The 13,526-nt window shown below is 42.5% G+C and overlaps 1 long non-coding RNA gene across 1 annotated transcript in view; it reads right to left on the reverse strand.

Annotated features, from left to right (window-relative positions):
* Positions 1-1,024: 1,024 nt before the first annotated feature.
* LOC309533351 overlaps positions 1,025-13,526 on the reverse strand; it is a 63,499-nt gene continuing 50,997 nt past the window's right edge. The window contains exons 3-4 of the long non-coding RNA XR_014220156.1: positions 6,040-6,267; positions 1,025-1,126 (exon numbers count right to left, since the gene is read on the reverse strand). This is a non-coding gene — a long non-coding RNA (uncharacterized lncRNA). The remainder of the gene's footprint in view (positions 1,127-6,039; positions 6,268-13,526) is intronic.

Raw genomic sequence — 13,526 nt, forward strand, 5'->3', positions numbered from 1 at the left:
TATTTATTCCCTTTATCCCAGCAAATCAATGCCACTAGACATATGCACAAGTAAGCACACAGGGATACTTAAGGAACAACTACCAGGGAGAAAAAGCAGGGCACTCATTCAAATCTGTATCTCCTTTGATGCAGAAGGGCAAATTACATTTCACATGGAGTACCCTACTTGGGAGTAGATCTGCTTGTAAGTATCCTGTGGGAAAACCTAGTTGATTTCTTGAAATATGGGTTTTTGTAGACAATCTCCTCTTTCCTCAAAGGCAGTGATGTTTTTCTAGGAGTGTGCAATGATTCTGTGCTGCAGCAGAATAACAAGGCAAATTGGGGTGATTTGGAGTCATTTTACCCTTCCTTGAATCAAATTGTGATGTTGGCAAAGTACCCCCAGACGAATCAGGGCTCTGTGGTGCAGAGAGCCATAACTCATAATCTGGTGAACCGGGTTTGCTTCCTCCTCCTCCTCCTCCTCCTTAGGGTAGTGATAAAGCAGGATATCAAATCCAAACTCACAAGGCCTGCTGCTCTGATTTTCTGTACTCTCTACTTTTCTGGGCACTATATCTATATGCTTTTACATCTCTGTTTCTATACTCTAGATCCACAGGATTTGCAAGAAGCGAGGTGGTTGGAATGCTGCCTGCAGAGCGCTGAAGAACTCTGAATTAAAACAACAACAGAGCACAGCTTTTCTTTTTCCTTAAAAAAAAAATCATTTGGAGCTCATCTGCACTCTGCAGGCAGTATTAAGGACAGCCTGACCTTGCAATTTCTGTTGGAGGATATCCCTTCCCAATACTTGCGAGTGCCAGGAAAGCTATGTTGGCTGACGTGAAGCTGTTAAAAAAAAAAAAAGGACAAGCAAGTATACAGATGATTAGTGACTTCTTAATTATTTTAAGGTAAAGAAAAGTAAGACAAATCCCTGCTCCTATCCAGAAAACATGAAAATCATACAGATCTTAGAGTTTTGGTTGGCCTAAAAATTGCCCTAATATGATTTGTGGAGAAAAGAGAACCACTTTCACTTCCCCCATGAAAGCCTTTGCATCTGCAATCTGGAAGGTTCAATCCTCCCTAGTGGGGTGGGTATGGGTGTGTCCCGTGTCTACAAAGTTCATCTGCTTCTGCCAAAAGGATATATATATATATATATATATTTGCTTTCGTAGATTTTCACGGGTACAGGAATGCAGGTTTTGGTGTCTTCGGGTGTCTTCCCGTGTAAGAGTCGGGGTGTCTGTGCGACGTTTCGACGAGGTCTCACTCGTCATCTTCAGGCTGGTGCTTTCGGCTTCTTGTTACTGGAACAGAGCAGAATCTGGTGTTTGAGTTCCTATAAATACTGTTGAGGGGTGTGGTGTATAGCCTCCAACGTTCTGGGCAGAGAGGAAGTTCCTAGATTAGTGTGCCTCTTCTTCTTTTGTTCCTTAATTACTTGAGGGATATCTTGAGTGATTTCATGAGTGATATTCTGAATACCACTGGGTGGGTCATTAAGTGTAGATTAGTTGCTAAAGCTTTTGTGTCTTGACCTCTTGAGCTTGTGAAGAGTTTTTCTGAGAAGATGGCTGTGCTGCATTTAGTTGTGCTCTGGCTTGGCTTCGTGTATAGGGGCGAGCTGTGGTTTTGTGCCTTGTGCCAGCCAGATCTGTGTAGGGATTGCAGGGGGGTGCAGCATCCGGAGGTGCCACTATAGTTTGGCTACTGGATGGAGTCTGTAATATGTCTGTGGAGAGGGTCTGGGTTTGGGTCTGGTGTGGTTGATTGGTGACGGCGTTCTGTGTGCCTCTGGTTCTGGTGTCGGTTTTTGTGGGGAGGGCTAATTTCCAGATGTCTGGCAGGCGGGACGTGTCGTCACGCTTGTTCATGTTGTGAGGGTGTTTCTCTATCTCGATGGCTTCCATGATTATTCTCTTGTGGTGATGTTCCATGTTAAAGAGCAATTTGGAATCAGCAAAATTAATTTCGTGTCCTGTTTCTTTCATGTGTTGGAAAAGAGAGGAAGTTTTTTCTTCTTTTTTGACGGCATTCTTGTGTTCTGCGATACGTGCATTTATTCGTCTGTTTGTTTGTCCAATGTACGTGGCTGGGCAGACTTTGCAGGGTATTTCAAATATATATATATATATATATATATTTGCTTTCGTAGATTTTCACGGGTACAGGAATGCAGGTTTTGGTGTCTTCGGGTGTCTTCCCGTGTAAGAGTCGGGGTGTCTGTGCGACGTTTCGACGAGGTCTCACTCGTCATCTTCAGGCTGGTGCTTTCGGCTTCTTGTTACTGGAAGCCGAAAGCACCAGCCTGAAGATGACGAGTGAGACCTCGTCGAAACGTCGCACAGACACCCCGACTCTTACACGGGAAGACACCCGAAGACACCAAAACCTGCATATATATATATATATATATATATAGTCATTGTTAGATTCCCCATGCAAGTGAATGGCAAACATATGGTTTCATTTTACACTCAGCAGCTCAGAAGGTGAATCACAAATCAAACTGGACAGAGCACAGAGTGATTCAGAAACAGAATGTTGTTTTTTTAACTGCAAGCACAAGGCAAATATTGGGGTCCATGTAGACCCTTAGAAAATACTCTTCCTGAAACAATTTCATATAGTAATGCATTTGGAAGCTAGCCCACTGGGCCATTTAACCCAAAGTTTGCTTTAGAGCATGATATGCTATACCTAAAATCCTCTTCCTACTCATATTCTTGGAAATAATCCCTAGTTATCACTTATGCACTTACATCCAATTCCATGTGCTTGTTTGCTTATTCATTGACCAATGACATCCTGCCCTCCCTGTGTGCACGGAGATAAACAAAGCTTAGGTTCATTGCCCTAGACATCCCTTGTGAATCACCAAAGATGGAGGTTCTTTCACAGGCAGCTCCGCAGCTGGGAAACTTCTGTTAGGTGCCACATTCCTTCTGTATCTGCCTAGATGCAGGAGAAGTCAACAGGACTTAAATGTGCATAAGCACAGAATGGGAGCCATAAGGTTGGTGTGTACAGGACTTCATGGACCAGCCTTACCCAGCAGCCTTCCTGGTGACTTCGGTAGTGATGGGTTCTGACAGCTACTACAGCCAAACATGGAGAACCACCTCCCAGCCTTTTCTGTGTCACTTTGACTTGCATCTTGCTCTTTCATGCTACAAGAAGATGGGAAATGCTGCCCAAGGCAGCTGACAGCACTGAAGGAGGGCTGGGAGAAGGCTCTTTGCACGAGAATGTGGCAGCTATTGGAACCACCAGCTCCTTCCTTCACCTCTTGACTTCATGGCAGCACATTCGCAGACTTCTGTTTAAACAGACCCATAGGTTAAACATTTAATCTATGTCTACCTTGCATAGTCTAAACCTACTATTTCTTGCAGTATTAACAGTGGATAGAGTGAATAATCCTGTTCAGTCTCCAATTTCAAATGCTTTTATTGAACAATGGAAACTGTTTCATTGTTGACCAAAGAAGAATGGCAAATCAAGTTGATGGACTATGTCGAAATGGCAAAGTTAACTGGGAAGCTCAGGAACCAAGAAGACTAGAAATTTAAAAAAGAATGGGAAATGTTTATAATGTATATACAAAATCATTGCAAACAGGTCAAAACATTAGCAGGATTCTAAATACACTTGCAGTGTAAAAGTACAGATAATTTAGGATGATGAAAAATTGGAGAAGTATTGATAGGCACTTGAAAATATAATTAAGAGAATGCATGGGTGGGATGGGGGGAAGTCAGGAGATTCAGAGAAATCTCGATATGTGGAATTTGCATGATATTTTGATGTAACTTTCTTCTTCTTCTCTTTTGTTCTTTTTCTTTCTTTTCTTTTGAGTGTGTGTGTGTGTGTGTGTGTGTGTGTGTGTGTGAGAGAGAGAGAGAGAGAGAGAGAGAGAGAGAGAGAGAGAGAGACTGTGTCACCCTGGAATATTGGTTAAGAATCTGTTCCCATCTCAATTTCTCCAACCCCAGCCAGAATATTAACAGCCATTCCTTGTATGAACACTCCACCCCATATATTGTTAGAGGTTTGTGGCTGCCAGACATCTCTAATCCATGAATCCACCAAGTCTTAGAATTTAATCAAGCCAGGCTAGCTTCCTGAATCCCTGGATCCAGCAAGTTTTAAAATATAAGCCAGGCTAATTTCTTGATGAGGTGATCACCTGGGTGATGGGCTATTAAGGGGCTATTAAGGGGCTCAGTGCAAGACGGCAAATGGGTGGTGCCTACTCCCTCAACAGAAAAAAAAACAGAGTTTAGAGTAGAGAGCTTAGGAAGGAGAGGTGTGACTTAGAAGAAAAGCAGCAAGGAGGGAGAGAACACCATGCCTGATCTCTGCTTGAATCCAAGGCTGTGGCTATGGGAGAAGTAAGACTCTTTTGGAATGTTAATGCTGTCAACCCCTCCATTGTAGGCTCAGGTTGTATATATGGGTAAATAAACCATATATCATAAAGACACCACAGTCTCCGCTGTGCCTCATTTCCCCAAGGAAACACAAACCCTGGTTAAGCGCCTGGAATCTCAAACCACTCAGAGACTGGGATGGCATGCAACAATATTTTATCTCATTTCTATCTCTCCTTTAGGCCACTGTCTTGTTTTCAATATAATTCTTTGGCAAAGGGTCATAGCTCGGTCATAGAACATCTGTCTTGCAAGCAGAAGGTCCCTGGCATCTTCAGGTAGGGCTGGGAACATACCCTAACTTAAACCCTGGAGAGCCACTGCCAGTTAGTATAGACCAGGGTTTCCCAAACTTGGGTCTCCAGCTGTTTTTTTGGACTACAACTCCCATCATCCCTAGCTAGCAGACCAGTGGTCAGGGATGATGGGAATTGTAGTCCAAAAACAGCTGGGTACCCAAGTTTGGGAAACCCTGGTTAACTGCGTTAAATAAACCAATCGGTCTCACTCAGTATAAGGCAGGTTCCTATGTTTATGTAGACCTGGAAATTGTCCCCTGGTGACCCTCTGACAATCTGTAGAGGCAATCCTGAGCTAGCTGAACCAATGGTCTGTTTGATTCTGTGTAAGACAGATTTCTATGTTCACATAGGCATGGGGATGCACCCTGCCTGAAACCCTGCAAAGTTGTCAGTGTAAACAATATTGACCAAGAGGTCCTACTCAGAATAAGGTAGCTTCCTATGTTACAGTTGTTGTTCTGCAGCACACAATGAATGCAGCTCCACACTACTGGCATTCATAAAGTCTGGATAAGATACTAGGCAAAAGGAGATTACCAATCTGCTGAGAAGATGCTGCGAAAGGCTATGTACAAAGGCAAGTAAACAAACATGGCTTCATTACACAGTTCACTACACCTTGCAAGCAATAGGCAGTCCTTTGTCCCTCGCCACATACAGTATTTCATCTGCACCGCAACCCAGGAAAGCCAATAAAACATGAATGAGCGTTGCCAAGGCAAAGTTTTAAGACTTACGATTTTGAATTTTCTATTAGGGATAAGGTTAAATTTATGGATGATATACTGATTTAGAAATGTGTTTAGACAGGAACGTGGCATTTCCTATCCCACCCCTACCCCCTTCCCCTTCAGGCTGGAATCAGAAAGCTTGGTGAAAAGAAGATTGTTAAAGGTTCGGCAGTACATAAAATAAATTCAGCTTATACTTTCAGAGAGCCCTCTGGCTGTATAAAAAGATGATGACAGTGACAGTGGGGGAAAAATTGCTTATATCTACAATTCTCCATTATTTTCTCATTAACCTGAGTTTTAAAGGGAATCATATTAGTGCCTCCAGAGGACGAACTATATAAACAAGAACTACAGATTTATCTGTGCATTAAAAGAAATGCTATGGTAACAGGTTTGATTGCCTCCACTGCAGTTTAGAATCCTAAAGGATGAATTATCCTGAGATAATCTCACCTCTGTACCCTTTTCTATATTATATTTCATACCTTTAATCCTCCAAGGCTATGGCTATCTAATAATACCCCTTTTGCTTTTCTTCCTGCTTTCCATGCAGCAACTAAAAGTATTTCCTTACCATTTAACTAAAACACATCAGTTAAGTTGATTTTCCTTTGATTGCCGGGAATGCAATGAGTTACTGTGTGAATTTTACATCTGGAAGATTTATGGAGATTAATTTGCAGTGTTAGATGGGGAAATGCTGTTCTGCTGATGCCCTTAGTTGAAAGTATTCTTTAAAGTAGGCTGTTGCACTGTGGGTCTTTGCTGTGAGGAATGATCATTCTATTCGTTATAAGTGTTTCTGAAACAAAAGAAGAAAGAATAGTGATATGATGTACAGAAGCTGATGGCTAATAGAGGAAGTTCTAAACAAATTCATGGGGTTTCAGATATTGAGGACCTCTTGTTTTAAGGGTCAATAAAATTGGAAGGTTTAAATTAGTTGTTAGCGTGAAGTGGGAAACAGAAGGAAATAATGTGTAATTTGAACGTCCACATGCCACTAGCTATTTAGGCAAAGCAGATAAGGCAACAATCACTTCATGACCTAACCCTTTAAGCGACTTACTTTGGATCAAGCTACTCATTCCTCGTAGGAGAAACCAAAATGCAGCAGAAAATGTGTTAAATTTAAAACAACAACAATCAGCTCACATTAATATGTTTGGCTCTGGCAAGGGAGAGGATGGGGACAAAAGTTACAAGTTTAGAGATAAGAATCCTTATAAAAACCAAAAAAAGCATCTGCAGTGGAACCTTGGTTATCAAACGGCTTAACTGACAAACAAATGGGCTCCTGAACGCTGAAAACATGTTCCGTTTTTTGGAAGCTGAGCATCTGATGTGGCTATCAGCTATTGTTTCCGGGGTACCTGTGCCAATCGGAAGCCGTGCCTTGGTTTTTGCATGTTTCAGGAGTCAAACAGACTTCCAGAATGGATTAAGTTCGAGAACCAATGTACCACTGTATTTTGTCTTCCTGTGTCAGGACCTAACCCTACATTTAAAGCACTCTTATGCTACTTTCTCAGTGATAGCTTCTCCCAAAGAATCCCGGGATCAGTTGTTTGTTAAGAGTGCTGATAACTGTTAGGGGACACTTCACAGCACTACAGTTCCTAACACCTTAAAGAAACCACGGTTCCCATAATTTTTTTTTTTTGGGGGGGGGGAGTAATGACTGTTGAATAGGAGTGCTTCAAATGTCTGATTTGAATGTGACCTTGGTTTCCTTTCTGGAACCACAAGGAGATAGACTGTTTCTTTCTTTTTTTATTTGCATCCCAACTGTTCTTCAAGAAATTTATCTTACCCCTCCATTGTATTGCCACAACAGCCCTGTAAGGCAGATTAAGAGATAGGAACTGACTGAAAGTTACTCAGCCAACTTCATGACTGAATGGGGATCTGAACCTATGTCTCTCCAGTCTTAGTTCAGCAGTTTAACCTTTATGCTACTGTGGCTTGCCACAAAAAAGAGCATAGGCACCTGGCCCCAGGAAATCTGCTTAAAAGGTATCATGTCTAGTAGAAGTGGAAGGAATTCTCTCCAAGATAGGGGGTATGTTTCAACCTTGTCCTTTTGATTCTTGGATCTTCCGGTTGCTAGCCAGTGTGACGTAATTGTTAAAGTTCTAGAAGAAGACCTAGGAGAGTAATGTTCTGTTTGCCACTCAACCAAGAATCTCAGTGGGTGACCTGGCCCTAGTCACAGTCTCTCAGCCTAACCTAACTCACAGGGTTGTTATGTGGATAAAATGGACTGGGGAGAACTACATGTATACCACCTGGAACTCCTTGGAGGAAAGGTGGGATAGGAGAAGAAGAGGAGGAGGAGGAGGAGGTGTAGTTTGGACCTGGTATCCCGCCTTTTACTCCCCTTAAGGGCGGCTAACAATCTCCTTTCCCTTCCTCCCCCACAACAAACACTCTGTGAGGGGAGTGAGGCTGAGAGACTTCAGAGAAGTGTGACTGGCCCAAGGTCACCCAGCAGTTGCATGTGGGGGAGCGGGGAAGTGAACCCAGTTCACCAGATTACGAGTCCACCGCTCTTAACCACTACACCACATACTTGTTCATATTTGCAAAAGCACTATCCTAAAAGGTGTGACCCAGATCACATGACTGTACATAAATCTTTCCTTTTTGATGCGGACTCAAAACCCATCACCACCTACTCAGAGCTCATGGATCAATTATTCCCCTTTGGGCTTCTTTTCTCCATATTCCCCCTTGGGCTTCTTTTCTCCATAGTGTTCGAGAGAGAGGTTGCCAGTTCTTTCATCTAGGCAATGCTTTGCCACTTCCTGAGCCTAAACAATTAATTGGAAGGATTTGGACTAATGACCTAGGCAAGTTTGCTTCCCATTAACCTTGCTTGCTTGTTCATGGTACATGGCTGCACAGTGGGAGAGAAGTTGAAGCAGTGTGAGTAGACTTTGACCAGCAGTGAATGACTGCAGCAATTGATTAACCCATCTGCAAATCCCTCTTCAATATAAGCCCTCCTGGATACAATGCCATTGATGCCATTAGCAATGGTGTGACCAGCACTTTAAAAATCAATTGCAGCTGGTAGAGGGCTGTAGCATAGTGGCTGTGTGCAAAAGGTCCCAGGTTCAATTCATAAGCATCTCCTGGAAAAGATTCCTGTCTGAATCCCTGGAGATTTGCTGCCAGTCAGTACAGGCAACACTAAGCTAAATAAGTCATTGGTAAGGGACCCAATGGGTGGCGCTGTGGGTTAAACCACAGAGCCTAGGACTTGCTGATCAGAAGGTCAGCAGTTCAAATCCCCGCGACGGGGTGAGCTCCCGTTGCTCGGTCCCTGCTCCTGCTAACCTAGCAGTTCGAAAGCAGTCAAAGTGCAAGTAGATAAATAGGTACTGGCAGGAAGGTAAACGGCATTTCCGTGCGCTGCTCTGGTTCGCCAGAAGTGGCTTAGTCAGGGTGGCCACATGACCCAGAAGCTGTACGCCGGCTCCCTCAGCCAGTAAAGCGAGATGGCAGGAAGGTAAACGGGGTTTCCGTGCGCTGCTCTGGTTTCACCAGAAGCTGCTTAGTCATGCTGGCCACATGACCAGCTCCCTTGGCCAAGCTTATGCCGGCTCCCTTGGCCAATAAAGCGAGATGAACGCCACAACCCCAGAGTCGGTCACGACTGGACCTAATGGTCAAGAGTCCTTTACCTTTATGGGACCCAACATGTTGGAGGGTATGCCACGATACACCATTCCATTCCTCCCCACATTCCTCAGTTTTACCTGCCAACTAGTCAGCCAGCATTCTGTGCCCACTGAACGTTATTTGGTTTTCAGGGTTCTCCCACCCTGGTTATTTAAAAATACAGTGGTACCTCAGGTTACAGACGCTTCAGGTTACAGATGCTTCAGGTTTACAGACTCTGTTAACCCAGAAATAGCATCTTGGGTTAAGAACTTTGCTTCAGGATGAGAACAGAAATCGCGAGGTGGCGGCACGGTGGCAATGGGAGGCCCCATTAGCTAAAGTGGTGTCTCAGTTTAAGAACAGTTTCAGGTTAAGAACGGACCTCCAGAATGAATTAAGTTCTTAACCCGAGGTGCCACTGTATGTATATTTTTTGGACTTCCTGAGGCTCCCCACAAACCTGCTGACATTCCCCTTTTGTGTGCCTTTTTGCTACATAAGTATAGGAACTTTGAAAAATTAGTTTTCTAACCTATAGGATATAGGTTACAATATACCATTCAATTCATGGGAGAAGTTGTGGAAAGGAGATTTAAAATTTACAGCTTGTGGTGCTTTAAAAGAAAATTACAGTATATGAAAATGACGTATCAATGGTATTTATCTCCAGTAAAGTTAGCTAAAATGTATAAGAATTTATCTAATGTGTGCTAGAAGTGTAAAGATAAAATAGGTACATTCTATCATACATGGTGGTCATGTAAAGAGGCAGTAGGCTTCTGGGAAATGATTTATAAAAAATTGGGGAAATGTTTAAGATAACTTTTGTTTAAAAACCAGATGCCTTTTTATTAGGAATAACAGGTGAAGACGTACCAAGACATGTTAAAAGACTATTTATGTATGCAACCACAGCAGCAAGGATGCTATTTGCCCAAAGATGGAAAAGAAAGTTCCAATGAAGGAAGAATGGATAACAAAGACTATGCTAAAATGGCAAAGATAACTGGGAAGATCCGTGACCAAGGTAGTTTGTACAAGACTGGAAAACTTTTTTATAGAATACCTTAAAGTTCATTGTAAAGAGTTAAAAACATTAGCAGGATTGATATAGCATCTATGAAGTCCCATGCCTTAAGGTTATTAACGGATTTGGGATTGAATGGAAAAGATAAGATGTGTAAGGAAACAAAGGGGAGATATGTGAAACCAGGGTGGGTGGGGGTAAGTTCAGAAGGGATAGATAATTAATTAGTTTTAATTTGTGTTATGTTGAAAATTTAGAAATAAAAAAAATTTTAAAAGAAAGAAAGAAAAATTAGTTTTCTATTAGTAAGTGTAGCAATATTCTTCAGCAATTGAAATGTTCGGCATTTCCCCCCGCCCCCAGAAATCCGAGTGTTTTTACTATAGAAATGACAAGATTCAGAAATAAAAGAGTAACGGAATGGATTATACACTGAGGCAGAGAAGCCATATTAAGGGGCAATAGCCTCTGTGTGGTTCAGACAAATCCTAGTGCAGTATAAGCCTCATCAAGGCCTGCCACATTCGGGAAAGGGTCTATTTTTGTCTGTTTCTCCGGGTCTAAATTGGCTCTGTGCACACCCCTACCTGTCAGTAATGAGCAGCTATTTCCAGGTGTCACAAACTCCCATCTCTGGAGGCCAGCCCTGAATGGATCGCTGTAATTATCTCCACAACCAACACAGAATATAACAATTGTAACTTATCAACGACAATGGGAAGCAATTGTAGGTAGGCGAAGGGATTTCCAGCTGGTGCATATGCACAAATGACCATTTTCATATTGAAAATGGCAGGTTCCAGACAGGCACAAACAGACACAGACACACACACATGATTATTACAGGGATGGGAACGAGAATCTTTTTGAAACTCCATTTCCAAGCGTCTCTGAAAATGCAGCACAGTGGAATTCTAGGCTTGTTTCATATAAATCGTCTGCAGTTGAACCTGGAATTTAAGGGCAGAGCCACAGCTCATGGATTGTAGCTACTCAGGAGTGTTAGTCCTACTCAGACTACACCCATTGAAATTAACAGGCATGGCTAACTAAGGCCTACTGATTTTGATGCATTGCTTTTAATGAAAACAGTATCCTTCATCAATCTGTAACTGCGCACTGCTGTACATCCTGACAGCATTACACTGCATCATCAACATTATCAACATCATCATCATACAGTTGTACCTTGATTCTCAAACTTAATCCATTCCGGAAGTCTGTTCCAAAACCAAAGCATTCCAAAACCAAGGCACGCTTTCCCATAGAAAGTAATGCAAAACTGAATAAACCATTCCAGACGTTTAAAAACAAACCCCAAAACTAGGGTTACCAGATGTCCCTGGTTCCCGGGTGATAGTCCCCGGATTTGCAAATCTTTCCCCAAACAAATTCCATCCCCAGAATGTCCCCAGATTTGCAAATCTGTCCCCGGGAAACATGGCGGCAGCAGCAGCCTCAGCAGCCCGGAGCCAGCCTGGTAGTGCAGATGGCTCTGGCTGACTTCAGGAGCTGCTCGCTGCCGTGGCGCCTGCCATTTTTCCTTGCCAGAACTTCCGGCAAGGAAAAATGGCAGGCGCTACAGCAGCGAGCGGCTCCTGAAGCCAGCAAGACCCAACTGTGCTACTAGGTTGGCTCCAGGCTGCTGACTGCCGCCGCCACTGCCAAAGGGGTACCGGGGACTGTTGTCTTTTTGCAGTATAGTAACGCTGCAGAGAGCTTGCTGGGGAGATCATGCATTAAAAAGAAAGGACTCAAAAATAACTTAAAGAAGGTTTTAATAAGAAAAACAAAAACTCCATTTACACTAAATCCATTAACAAACCAAACCAGACCCAACCACCAACCCATCCCCCAGGGTAATGGGAGAGCTAGGTGCTGCTCCTTATATACTCTACCCAAATGCTGACACGCCTTAATCAAATACAACTCAGCAGCACCTGCTATGTTTCACAGCTGTAAAGCTGGGTCTCGTTATCTTGCACTGGCCGTTGCTCTGGCCCCTTAAAGACATACACATGGAGTGGAACAATGATGAACCTTTACCTTTAAAGAAACCATTCAACATTTCCCCTGCGGTTCATCATTGTGGAACAAAAACATAAAGCATACTTTGTACATGTTTTTCATGTGTAACCTTTGGAAGTGCTTTTGTAAAAATGTCTGCAATTTGATTGTCACCTGGAACATATTTAAATACAACCATTTCATCAGCAATTAGTTTCTTTACAAATTCTAAACGTAACCTTAAGACTCTGGTGCGCTGCGTATTGGTCTCTGAACACAGGATAGCAAGTCCACTCTGGGAATCAAGGTAAACTTTTACTGGTAGTGTTACTTGCATGTGTAGGTCTGCAAATACTTGCAGATACCATTCTACATCACGAGTGGCCTGAACGCATGCACATAATTCACTCTCTGTTGTGGAGAGACAAATAATGGTTTGTGTCTGGGACTTCCATTCAAAAGGACAACCGTTATAACAAAACACCATACCAGACACACCCCTGCAATTATTTTGTTCCACTGCATGAGATGCATCGCAGAAAATTTCAAAACCTTTGTCAATACTGGATGTAAACTGCAACCTATAATGTTTGGTATGTTTAAGGTACATTACCACTCTCTTAAGAGCAGAGAAACATTGCGTAGTGGGCTTTTCCACAAATTGATGCATCTTTTAACAAAAGCTTAACTGTTTCATATTTTACACTTAGTGAATAACACAAAACATAATCTTCACCTGGAATTTGTTGAAAACCCCTAGCAACTATTTTTGCCTTGTACCTTACAACTTCATTTTTGTCATTCATTTTAACTCTATAAACCCATTTTGAATCAATAACTCTCATATCTGGGGTTTGTGGTACAAGAGACCAAGTGTTATGCTCTTTTAAAGAAGCTATCTCAGACTTCATAGCTTTATACCAATTTGCAGCTTGGTGCTTAGGTAAATTCTGAACATCATTGTAGCTTTTTGGCTCAAAAACCGCCTTATTGGCATACACAGTATTAAAATGTTCATCTGTGAAACGTTGTGGCTTCTGCCTCTTTCTATCTGAACGTCTCAGTCCGGAAGGAGAGTCAGACTCCTCAGACTTAATGGGACTAAGTGAACTACTAGTTTCAGGTTGTAAATCATCATTGTCAGACTGAAGAGGTGCCTGTAGGCTAAGCTCACGGTCAGAAAACTCAAGAGAATCTAACCTCCCCTCAGGTGCCTGTGACTTTAAATCATCAAACAAATTATCAGATTCAACAGGCTTTTTGTCTTCTTCTATTAATTCAGAAGCACCATTTCCTGCTGCTTCTGCTTCTTCCTCAGTATTATCTATACCATTAGTATCTTGGAAAACAGCAACTCC

The sequence above is a fragment of the Podarcis vaucheri genome, assembly GCF_965113315.1.
Source record: "Podarcis vaucheri genome assembly, chromosome: 5".
NCBI classification, from domain to species: Eukaryota; Metazoa; Chordata; class Lepidosauria; order Squamata; family Lacertidae; genus Podarcis; species Podarcis vaucheri.